Here is a 10,304-nt window from a genome sequence, read left to right on the forward strand (position 1 = left end):
GGGGGACAGCAGTCACACATGTTTTTGGACGCAGACCTGCCACCTCTTTACCCGCAGCAGCCAGTGTGATTGGCAGGTCATCATTTCATTTGGAAGTGGAAACACCAGCTGGTGTTGAGCACTCTCCGACATCGAGAGCACCACCTTTGGATCAAGGCAACCTAACTTTTCCGCCTGCATCTCCCTCACAGACCAGCAAGTTTGCCGGTGACACCCTACTCAACCCCGACTAAGCACAACAGCCAGCCCTCGGTCCCTCAGATGTGGACAAGTAAAAGACCATTTCCTCCTAGCCATGAGAAAGCTAAGAGGTTGAATTTCACCATCTGCATGCTGTTGGCTACAGAAATGCAGCCTTTCCGCCTGGTGGACACAGAGGATTTTCGAGACCTTATGTCCGTCGCAGTGCCCCAGTACCAGATGCCCAGTCGGCACTACTTCTCAAAGAAAGGTGTGCCTGCGCTCCACCAGCATGTCGCACACAACATCACCGCTTCTTTGAGAAACTCTGTGTGTGACAGGGTGCATTTCACCACAGACACTTGGGCGAGTAGGCATGGACAGGGGCGTTACATGTCGCTGACTGGGCACTGGGTAACTATGGTGACAGCAGGACAAGGGGCTGCTGTCCAAGTCTTGCCGTCCCCACCAGTTGTGCGTCAATCCTCTTTATCTAGAAGTTCCTCCACTGCTTCTGCCTCCTCAACCTCCTCTCAGTCCTCCACCTGCACCCAAAGCCTGTCTGGTAATGCCACCCACTTTCTAACTGCGCAGAAGGAATCCTGCACACCTCCTTACTATGCTGGCAGCAGGGCTCCACGGCATCAGGCGGTGTTTACTTTGAAATGTCTGGGAAATGTGAGTCGCACAGCTGAGAAGTTGTGGTCAGCTCTGGAGACCCAGTTTCATGAATGGTTGTCTCCACTGGACCTGCAACCAGGGAAGGCCGTGTGCGACAATGCTGCAAACCTGGGTGCGGCCCTTCGCCGGGGCAATGTCACACACGTGCCTTGTATGGCTCACGTGTTGAACCTGGTTGTCCAGCAATTTTTAGCCCACTATCCCGGACTAGATGGCCTTCTGCAGAGGGCACGGTCGCTGTGTGCTCACTTCCGCCGTTCGCATCCCGCAGCTCAACGACTTACATCTCTACAGAAGTCGTTGGGCCTGCCAGTTCACCGGCTGAAATGCGATGTGCCGACATGGTGGAATTCAACTCTGCACATGTTGCAGCGACTGTGGCAGCACCGACAAGCCCTGGTGCAATACGTTCTGACGTATAGCCTGGGCCAACGAGATCCAGAGGTGGGGCAAATCACGCTGCAGGAGTGGTCTCAGATCAGGGACCTATGAAGTTGACGCGCCCCCTGGGCCGTGGGGTACCCGGAGCCGGGCCGGTAGACGCTGGGGGTTGTAGTCACTGTGGCGGCGACCCAGGGCGGTCAATCCAAGGGTAATTTGTATATATGGGTTTTATAATGTCCGACTACGCCACCTGTGGAGTGCGACCAAAGGGGCCGCCGCTGCGGAACAGTCCTCTGAAGCTGGTGGTTTTGCAGCAACGGTATTATTACTCCCCACAGGAAGAGTGTAGCTTCAGGGCAGTGTGGGTGGATGATGGTGGCTGTAGTGCAGGGAGTCAGTAATGAACACAGAGTCCGTGTGATGCAGTCCCAAGATCTTTACTCACAGTTGTTGCAGTCCAGATTACAGGTACCAGAGCAATCTCCCCCGTCGTGCTGTGCGTACTCAGTGAGGGGCTCAGTCCACCCCCAGATAGCTCCGGAGTACTTAGCAGGACCCCCTTCTGTGTGTCCTTTCTCTGGCCTTCTCCCTGCACCTCACACCCAGTGACACTTCTATCCGGTATCCTCTGGCCTTGGCGGGCGACGTGTGTTCCGTCCCCTGGGTCCTATGTGGCTACCTTCTTAGTGAGACTGGTGTGGACTTTGGCCTGCAGTACATGAAATGCTGCAGCCTCCGGTTTCTAGTTGAGCCTTGCTGTTTCTCCGCTAGTTGAGGGTCCGGTTCCCCTTATCTGGCCTGACCCCTCTACCTCCTGGTAGCAGCGGGCGTACGGGTGGCCTTCTGCATGGCCCGTACCCCTAGGGTCCCTTCGGTTCCTGGAGCCTTCCTGCTTCCACTCCTCTCTTCTCTCCTTCAGTCCTGGGCCTCCCAGGCTAGGCCCGCCTCCGGAGCAGAGCTCATGCAGAGCCTCTGCTCCTGTCACTTCTCCTCCTCTGACTGGCTTGCTCTTTCTAAGATGGCTTCCTATTTATATTCTCCCTGTCATGTGCTCCCCTAAGCTGCTTTCTCCACCCACACCCACTACATAGGACCCTCCCACCAGCTAGGGACCTGGGACTGTGCTCTCCCTTAGGAGCAATCTCGCCCTACCCCCACTGCGGGTATGTGTTGGATGCAGGTGTTAGGGTCCCGAGCCATACTCCTTCCTTACCTGAGGGTGAGATACCACACCTCTGGGTGAGATGCAGTACCTCTGTGGCGACTGAACCCTCAGGTGCGCCACACACCCTTCTGCACACTTTTGAAATGGCGACGAAGATGTTTAGTGCTGACGACAATGCCATTATCAGCATGACTATTCTTGTGATTTACATGCTGGAGAACACGTTAAACAGAATTCAGAGTCAGGTGGTGGGACAAGAGGAGGTGGAGGAAGTAGAGGTGGAGTCGTATGCGGAAGAGATAACATCTCCAAGGTCCAGACGGTCGGCAGCACCAAAGCGGCAGGCATGGGAGGGTGGGGGAGAGGGATTAACCAGGGCGCATGTTAGCAGCCAAACTGTTGAGGAAGGTGCAGGAGCCGAGGAAGAAGTGAAGGACGAACTGGCGATGGGCATGTAAGACTCATCAGATGAGGGAGACCTTGATCACATTTCTGTTATGCGAGGTTGGGGGGAGAAGGCAGAGAAAGGAAGCATGATTCTTAACTCGCTACCAACACAACAAGGACTTGGTCCTCCTGGATGCGCAAGACACATGAGTGCCTTCTTGCTGCACTACCTGCAACATGACCCTCGGATTGTCAGAATTCAAAGTAATCCCGACTACTGGGTTGCCACACTCTTAGATCCCCGGTACAAAAGTAAATTTGCCAAAATAATTCCTGCCATAGAAAGGGATTCACGCATGCAGGAGTATCAGCAGAGGCTGTTGCAGAATCTTACATGTGCTTTTCCACAAAACACCAGTGGTGCACGTAGTGAATCTCACAGTTCTAACTTGCCAACCGTGGGACTGTCGAGTCTTCATCACTCAAACCGTAACAGTAACACAGTATCTGCTGGTAACAGCAATTTTGTGGAATCGTTTCACCACTTTTTTAGACCATCCTTTGCAAGGCCACAGGAGACAAGAAGTCTGACACATAGTCAATGCCTAGAGAGGATGGTACAGGAGTATCTCCAAGTGAACATCAAAGCTATGACTGTGTCACTGGACCCTTACTCATTTTGGGCTTCCAATCTGGAAAAATGGCCGGAGCTCGCCACTCACGCCTTGGAGATCTTGTCATGCCCTGCAGCCAGCGTTCTCTCTGAACATGTGTTCAGCGCTGCCGGTGGTGTGCTGACAGATAAGCGCACGCGGCTGTCCACTGAGAATGTAGACAGACTCACGTTCATAATGATGAACAAATCATGGTTCCGCAAGGACTTTTCTACCCCTGTGTCATCCTGGGGAGACTAAAAGCTTGATGATTTGGTAAAATCACCTCACCAACCGTTTTAAGCAACTCTGGGGCAATTGATGCCACTTAAGTGGTGTCTGTGCCACAATTTTTGGAAAAAATGGAGACTCTTTTTGGAGTCCCCTTGCTGTGTTTTACGTGACGTTGGCATCGTCAATTCCAGGTGGGTTGGGTCGCCCCCCCCCTTTTAACTGTAAGAAACTACATACACTATGACTTGGGGTAACACAGATGGTTGAGTCTGAAGAGCTGTTTACTCAGAGGTCTGCTCCAAAGCTTCAGTGTCTGCTAGTCAGCGTAGAATTTTTAACTGCATCTAGCCTAGGCAATACTTTGGGCGTAGTAGCCCAGCTGCGAAGAGTGCCCCTGCCCGCTGGAACCGTTTTTGATTGGCGTATGCGTAGACGTATTGCACTATTGGCTATGACTACGTCCTGGTGTAATAAGCCTCCACTGGTGGTAATTTTGGATTGAGGGACTAATTCGCTTATGCATAGCGCCCCGAAGAAGGCGATCGCAAATGCAGTAGACAGTAGTGTTGCTTCAAATTGTGAGTGTCATGTTAATGGTGTTAGGGATATGATGTGAGAAATCAGTTTTAGTGACACGGGACGGGACATCTACACTCCTGACTTGGCTGACCCCTTTTCCACCCTTTTATGGATTGTCTGATGATGAATCTCTTTGTCACATCTCCCCAATTCAGTAGTTGGAAGTGAAATGCTACTCCGGTCAGACACCGCTGCGCTGACGCCCCTGATATGCCCCTCATCATTAGCTGGTGGAGAAATTCTATGGTGACTTGTAATCTGGCTTGATCACATTGGTCAACCCGTCTGCCTGCTACTAGTCGTGTCCACTCTTCCCATGCCTTACCGTATGCTTGCCACGTCGACGGGGCAACTGACGCTCTGATTAATGGCATCAACTATTCGCCACTAGATCCCATAGGGAGGGTGGGCAACTGTTGCCCGATGGGTGGGCGTTGGGGAGGAGCTCTGTGAAAATCTGCCAATTGAATTGTGATAAAGCGTTAGCAGCAGCTTGAGACCCCTCAGCATCGTGGCTAGCGCGGACCCATGCGTCGTGTTTTAGGCACAGGAATGCCTGCCGGCGTAGACGGGAGAGACGATGATGCCATCTTATTAATGCAGTGCGCTAGGCTGGTGTTTTTTGTTATGAAGCGTATATTTTTGCTAGTCAGGAGCGAGCCCCATATTTCTATTGCTACCACTATTGGGAAGAAAAAAAATTTTCCGGGCTAGATGCAGCTAAAAATTATATTGAATTTGCAACCTGGTGGAGGTTAGTATAGATGGACTAATAGAACAAGTCCCACACACTGCTGCAAGCCGAAGCCCAAATATTTTTTCAGAGCTAGATGCAGATAAAAATTATTTTGAATTTGCAACCTGGTGGAGGTTAGTATAGATGGACTAATAGAACAAGTCCCACACACTGCTACAAGCCGAAGCCAAAATATTTTTTCAGAGCTAGATGCAGATAAAAATTATATTGAATTTGCAACCTGGTGGAGGTTAGTATAGATGGACTAATAGAACAAGTCCCACACACTGCTACAAGCCAAAGCACAAATATTTTTTCAGAGCTAGATGCAGATAAAAATGATATTGAATTTGCAACCTGGTGGAGGTTAGTATAGATGGACTAATAGAACAAGTCCCACACACTGCTACAAGCCGAAGCACAAATATTTTTTCAGAGCTAGATGCAGATAAAAATTATTTTGAATTTGCAACCTGGTGGAGGTTAGTATAGATGGACTAATAGAACAAGTCCCACACACTGCTACAAGCCGAAGCCGAAATATTTTTTCAGAGCTAGATGCAGATAAAAATTATATTAAATTTGCAACCTGGTGGAGGTTAGTATAGATGGACTAATAGAACAAGTCCCACACACTGCTACAAGCCGAAGCCCAAATATTTTTTCAGAGCTAGATGCAGATAAAAATTATTTTGAATTTGCAACCTGGTGGATGTTAGTATAGATGGACTAATAGAACAAGTCCCACACACTGCTACAAGCCGAAATATTTTTTCAGAGCTAGATGCAGATAAAAATTATATTGAATTTGCAACCTGGTGGAGGTTAGTATAGATGGACTAATAGAACAAGTCCCACACACTGGTACAAGCCGAAGCCAAAATATTTTTTCAGAGCTAGATGCAAATAAAAATTATATTGAATTTGCAACCTGGTGGAGGTTAGTATAGATGGACTAATAGAACAAGTCCCACACACTGCTTCAAGCCAAAGCACAAATATTTTTTCAGAGCTAGATGCAGATAAAAATTATATTGAATTTGCAACCTGGTGGAGTTTAGTATAGATGGACTAATAGAACAAGTCCCACACACTGCTACAAGCCGAAGCACAAATATTTTTTCAGAGCTAGATGCAGATAAAAATTATTTTGAATTTGCACCCTGGTGGAGGTTAGTATAGATGGACTAATAGAACAAGTCCCACACACTGCTACAAGCCAAAGCCGAAATATTTTTTCAGAGCTAGATGCAGATAAAAATTATATTGAATTTGCAACCTGGTGGAGGTTAGTATAGATGGACTAATAGAACAAGTCCCACACACTGCTACAAGCCGAAGCCCAAATATTTTTTCAGAGCTAGATGCAGATAAAAATTATTTTGAATTTGCAACCTGGTGGAGGTTAGTATAGATGGACTAATAGAACAAGTCCCGCACACTGCTCCAAGCCGAAGCCGAAATATTTTTTCAGAGCTAGATGCAGATAAAAATTATATTGAATTTGCAACCTGGTGGAGGTTAGTATAGATGGACTAATAGAACAAGTCCCACACACTGCTATAAGCCAAAGCCCAAATATTTTTTCAGAGCTAGATGCAGATAAAAATTATTTTGAATTTGCAACCTGGTGGAGGTTAGTATAGATGGACTAATAGAACAAGTCCCACACACTGCTATAAGCCAAAGCCCAAATATTTTTTCAGAGCTAGATGCAGATAAAAATTATTTTGAATTTGCAACCTGGTGGATGTTAGTATAGATGGACTAATAGAACAAGTCCCACACACTGCTACAAGCCGAAATATTTTTTCAGAGCTAGATGCAGATAAAAATTATATTGAATTTGCAACCTGGTGGAGGTTAGTATAGATGGACTAATAGAATGATGCTATGCCCAAAAGGTTTTACTTCACTAGGTGCAGTAAAAAATTAGTATTCTATACACAGGTGGTGTAGCTTGCAACACAGATAGGCTACTCCACTGACTAACACACACTGCAAGAGGCCAAAAAGGATTTACTTTGCTAGATTTAGCCAAATGCTGTGAAAAAAACTTGCACAGCACTGGCACAGACCTGCCTGGCAAAAAGTGATAGGAACTGATGTAACCTAGCCCTCAAAAGGACTGCAATTACAATTAGTCTTTACTCCCAACCTATCTATTTAAGAGCACAGACCTGCCTGATAAAAGTCGTAGGAAATGATGTAACCTAGTCCTCAAAAGGACTGCAATCACAACTATTCCCTACTCCCAAGCTATCTGTAGATTTGTGCGAAAATTGGCTTGAAATTAACAAAGTATAGCGCACACAGCAACAGCGGTGCCGTCTAACACGCAGCTGCAGCAGTGAAAAAATGGTGGCGACGGGGAAAATGGCTGGGTCTTATAGGGCAAGGACATGTGACATACACTGCAAATGACACATGCCCTTGCTTGTGTGAAAAAAAGCAGTTCGCTCTGTGTGTGCGCTGCTGATAGGCTGACAGATTGCACCTCCCCACTGTAAATGCAGGAAAGAGAAAAAAAATGGAGATCTTCATTATTCCTGCAGAGATCCATCCCCTGCCCCTCCCCCCGCCCCGCTGTACAGTCATGGGCAAACGTTTTGAGAATGACACCAAAATTATATTTTCACATGATCTGCTGGCCTCTGGTTTTTATTAGTGTTTGTCTGATGTTTATATCACATACAGAAATATAATTGCAATCATATTATGAGTACCAATAGGTTATATTGACAGTTAGAATGAGTTAATGCAGCAAGTCAATATTTGCAGTGTTGCCCCTTCTTCTTCAAGACCTCTGTAATTCTCCCTGGCATGCTCTCAATGAACTTTTGGACCAAATCCTGACTGCTAGCCGTCCATTCTTGCATAATCAATGCTTGCATTTTGCCAGAATTGGTTGGTTTTTGTTTGTCCACCCGTCTCTTGATGATTGACCACAAGTTCTCAATGGGATTAAGATCTGGGGAGTTTCCAGGCCATGGACCCAAAATCTCTATGTTTTGTTCCATGAGCCATTTAGTTATCACCTTTGCTTTATGGCAAGGTGCTCCATCATGCTGGAAAAGGCATTCTTGGGCGCCAAACTGCTCTTGGACGGTTGGGAGAAGTTGCTCTTGGAGGACATTCTGGTACCATTCTTTATTCATGGCTGTGTTTTTAGGCAAGACTGTGAGTGAGCCGATTCCCTTGGCTGAGAAGCAACCCCACACATGAATGGTTTCAGGATGCTTTACAGTTGGCATGAGACAAGATTGGTGGTAGCGCTCACCTCTTCTTCTCCGAATAAGCTGTTTTCCAGATGTCCCAAACAATCGAAAAGGGGATTCATCAGAGAAAATGACTTTACCCTAGTCCTCAGCAGTCCACTCCCTGTACCTTTTGCAGAATATCAGTCGGTCCCTGATGTTTTTTCTGGAGAGAAGTGGATTCTTTGCTGCCCTCCTTGAAACCAGCCCTTGCTCAAAGAGTCTCCGCCTCACAGTGTGTGCAGAAGCACTCACACCAGCCTGCTGCCATTCCTGAGCAAGCTCGGCACTGCTGGTAGTCCGATCCCGCAGCTGAAACAGTTTTAAGATACGGTCCTGGCGCTTGCTGGTCTTTCTTGGGCGCCCTGGAGCCTTTTTGACAACAATGGAAGCTCTCTCCTTGAAGGTCTTGATGATGCGATAGATTGTTGACTGAGGTGCAATCTTTGTAGCTGCGATACTCTTCCCTGTTAGGCCATTTTTGTGCAGTGCAATGATGGCTGCACGTGTTTCTTTAGAGATAACCATGGTTAACTGAAGAGAAACAATGATACCAAGAACCAGCCTCCTTTTAAAGTGTCCAGTGATGTCATTCTTACTTAATCATGACTGATTGATCGCCAGCCCTGTCCTCATCAACACCCACACCTGTGTTAATGGATCAATCACTAAAACGATGTTAGCTGCTCCTTTTAAGGCAGGACTGCAATGATGTTGAAATGTGTTTTGGGGGTTAAAGTTCATTTTCTGGGCAAATATTTATTTTGCAAGTACAGTAATTGCTGTTAAGCTGATCACTCTTTGACATTCAGGAGTATATGCAAATTGCCATTACAAAAAATGAAGCAGTAAACTTTGGAAAAATTACTATTTGTCTCATTCTCAATACTTTTGGCCATGACTGTACACTCAAACTGCGTATTAACATTAATTTTCAGCATTACTGAGAAAAAATCCAGTTATGATTTTGGTGCACGAACAGTTATCGAACATAATCTCGAACAGCCAATTTTTTTTCAAATTGTTCGTGTTCTCCGAACGGCTCGAACACAGCCCAAAACAGCTTGAATTTGAGATTGGCGAACAGTTCGAGTCGAACACCGCTCATCTCTATTAAAGATGAGATAAAAAATACACCACATGCCTTTACAAAATAGTATGTGACCCTTGAGTCTTCAGCAGTGATGGTGTTGGGCATATTTCTTGGGGTCGATCCTCATGAATCCAATCAGGAAATTCGACTCAAACTCGATCCTTTTAGGATCAATTAGCTCATCTCTATTCATGAACAATCATAAAATCTTGCAGAATGACCAATTTCTAGGCTTAGTGTTCAGTCAGATCAAGTCAGTTCAAGTCAGATCTGTCATTATATGCTGTGATTTTTTATTGATTGAAAATCTTGCCTTTTCAGCTTCGGCCTTCAGCTAATGAAAGTTTTGAGCAAAGATCCACCCATTAGATAAATTCATACAAAAATGGTACTTTTTTGTGGGGCTACTTGAAAGTGGAAAAAACACAAAAAATGAAACCTGATCATATTATTTATTTGTAGTGCTATAGGTATTGTGATGTCTTTATGTTACTGCAGTGTACATTTCATATCTGAATTTGTTCATACAGGATATGCTACCTTTTTGTTATGCACACGCCCGGGCTAAGCGGCGTGTGCGTGTGATTGGTAGTGATTCCACTGGACCGTGCCGGAGAGTGAATGCCTGGAGGGGCGTGACTAAGTATTCACCCGATCCGACCAGGGTCGCACGACGGCATATGACGCCAGTGCACCAAGGAGGAACCGAGCAGAGGGACCAGGTGCTACTCCAGGACAGACCCCGGACACGGCTGTTGACCCACACAGGGGAATACAGGAACAGGCTGGTAGGCTGGCACACAGACTGGTGGGTATAGGCAGGCACGACTGGTATGCAGGCAGGCGGGTATGCAGGCAGGGGGGTAAAGGCAAGCACTGCTAGAGTGCAGACAGGGGGGCACTAGCAGGTAGGAACACAGACGGGATAGGACCCAGTACACACCGGGACTCAGGA

Source organism: Phyllobates terribilis, unplaced genomic scaffold (assembly GCF_046119375.1).
Source record: "Phyllobates terribilis strain yellow unplaced genomic scaffold, ASM4611937v1 Scaffold_11__3_contigs__length_659146591, whole genome shotgun sequence".
NCBI lineage: Eukaryota > Metazoa > Chordata > Amphibia > Anura > Dendrobatidae > Phyllobates > Phyllobates terribilis.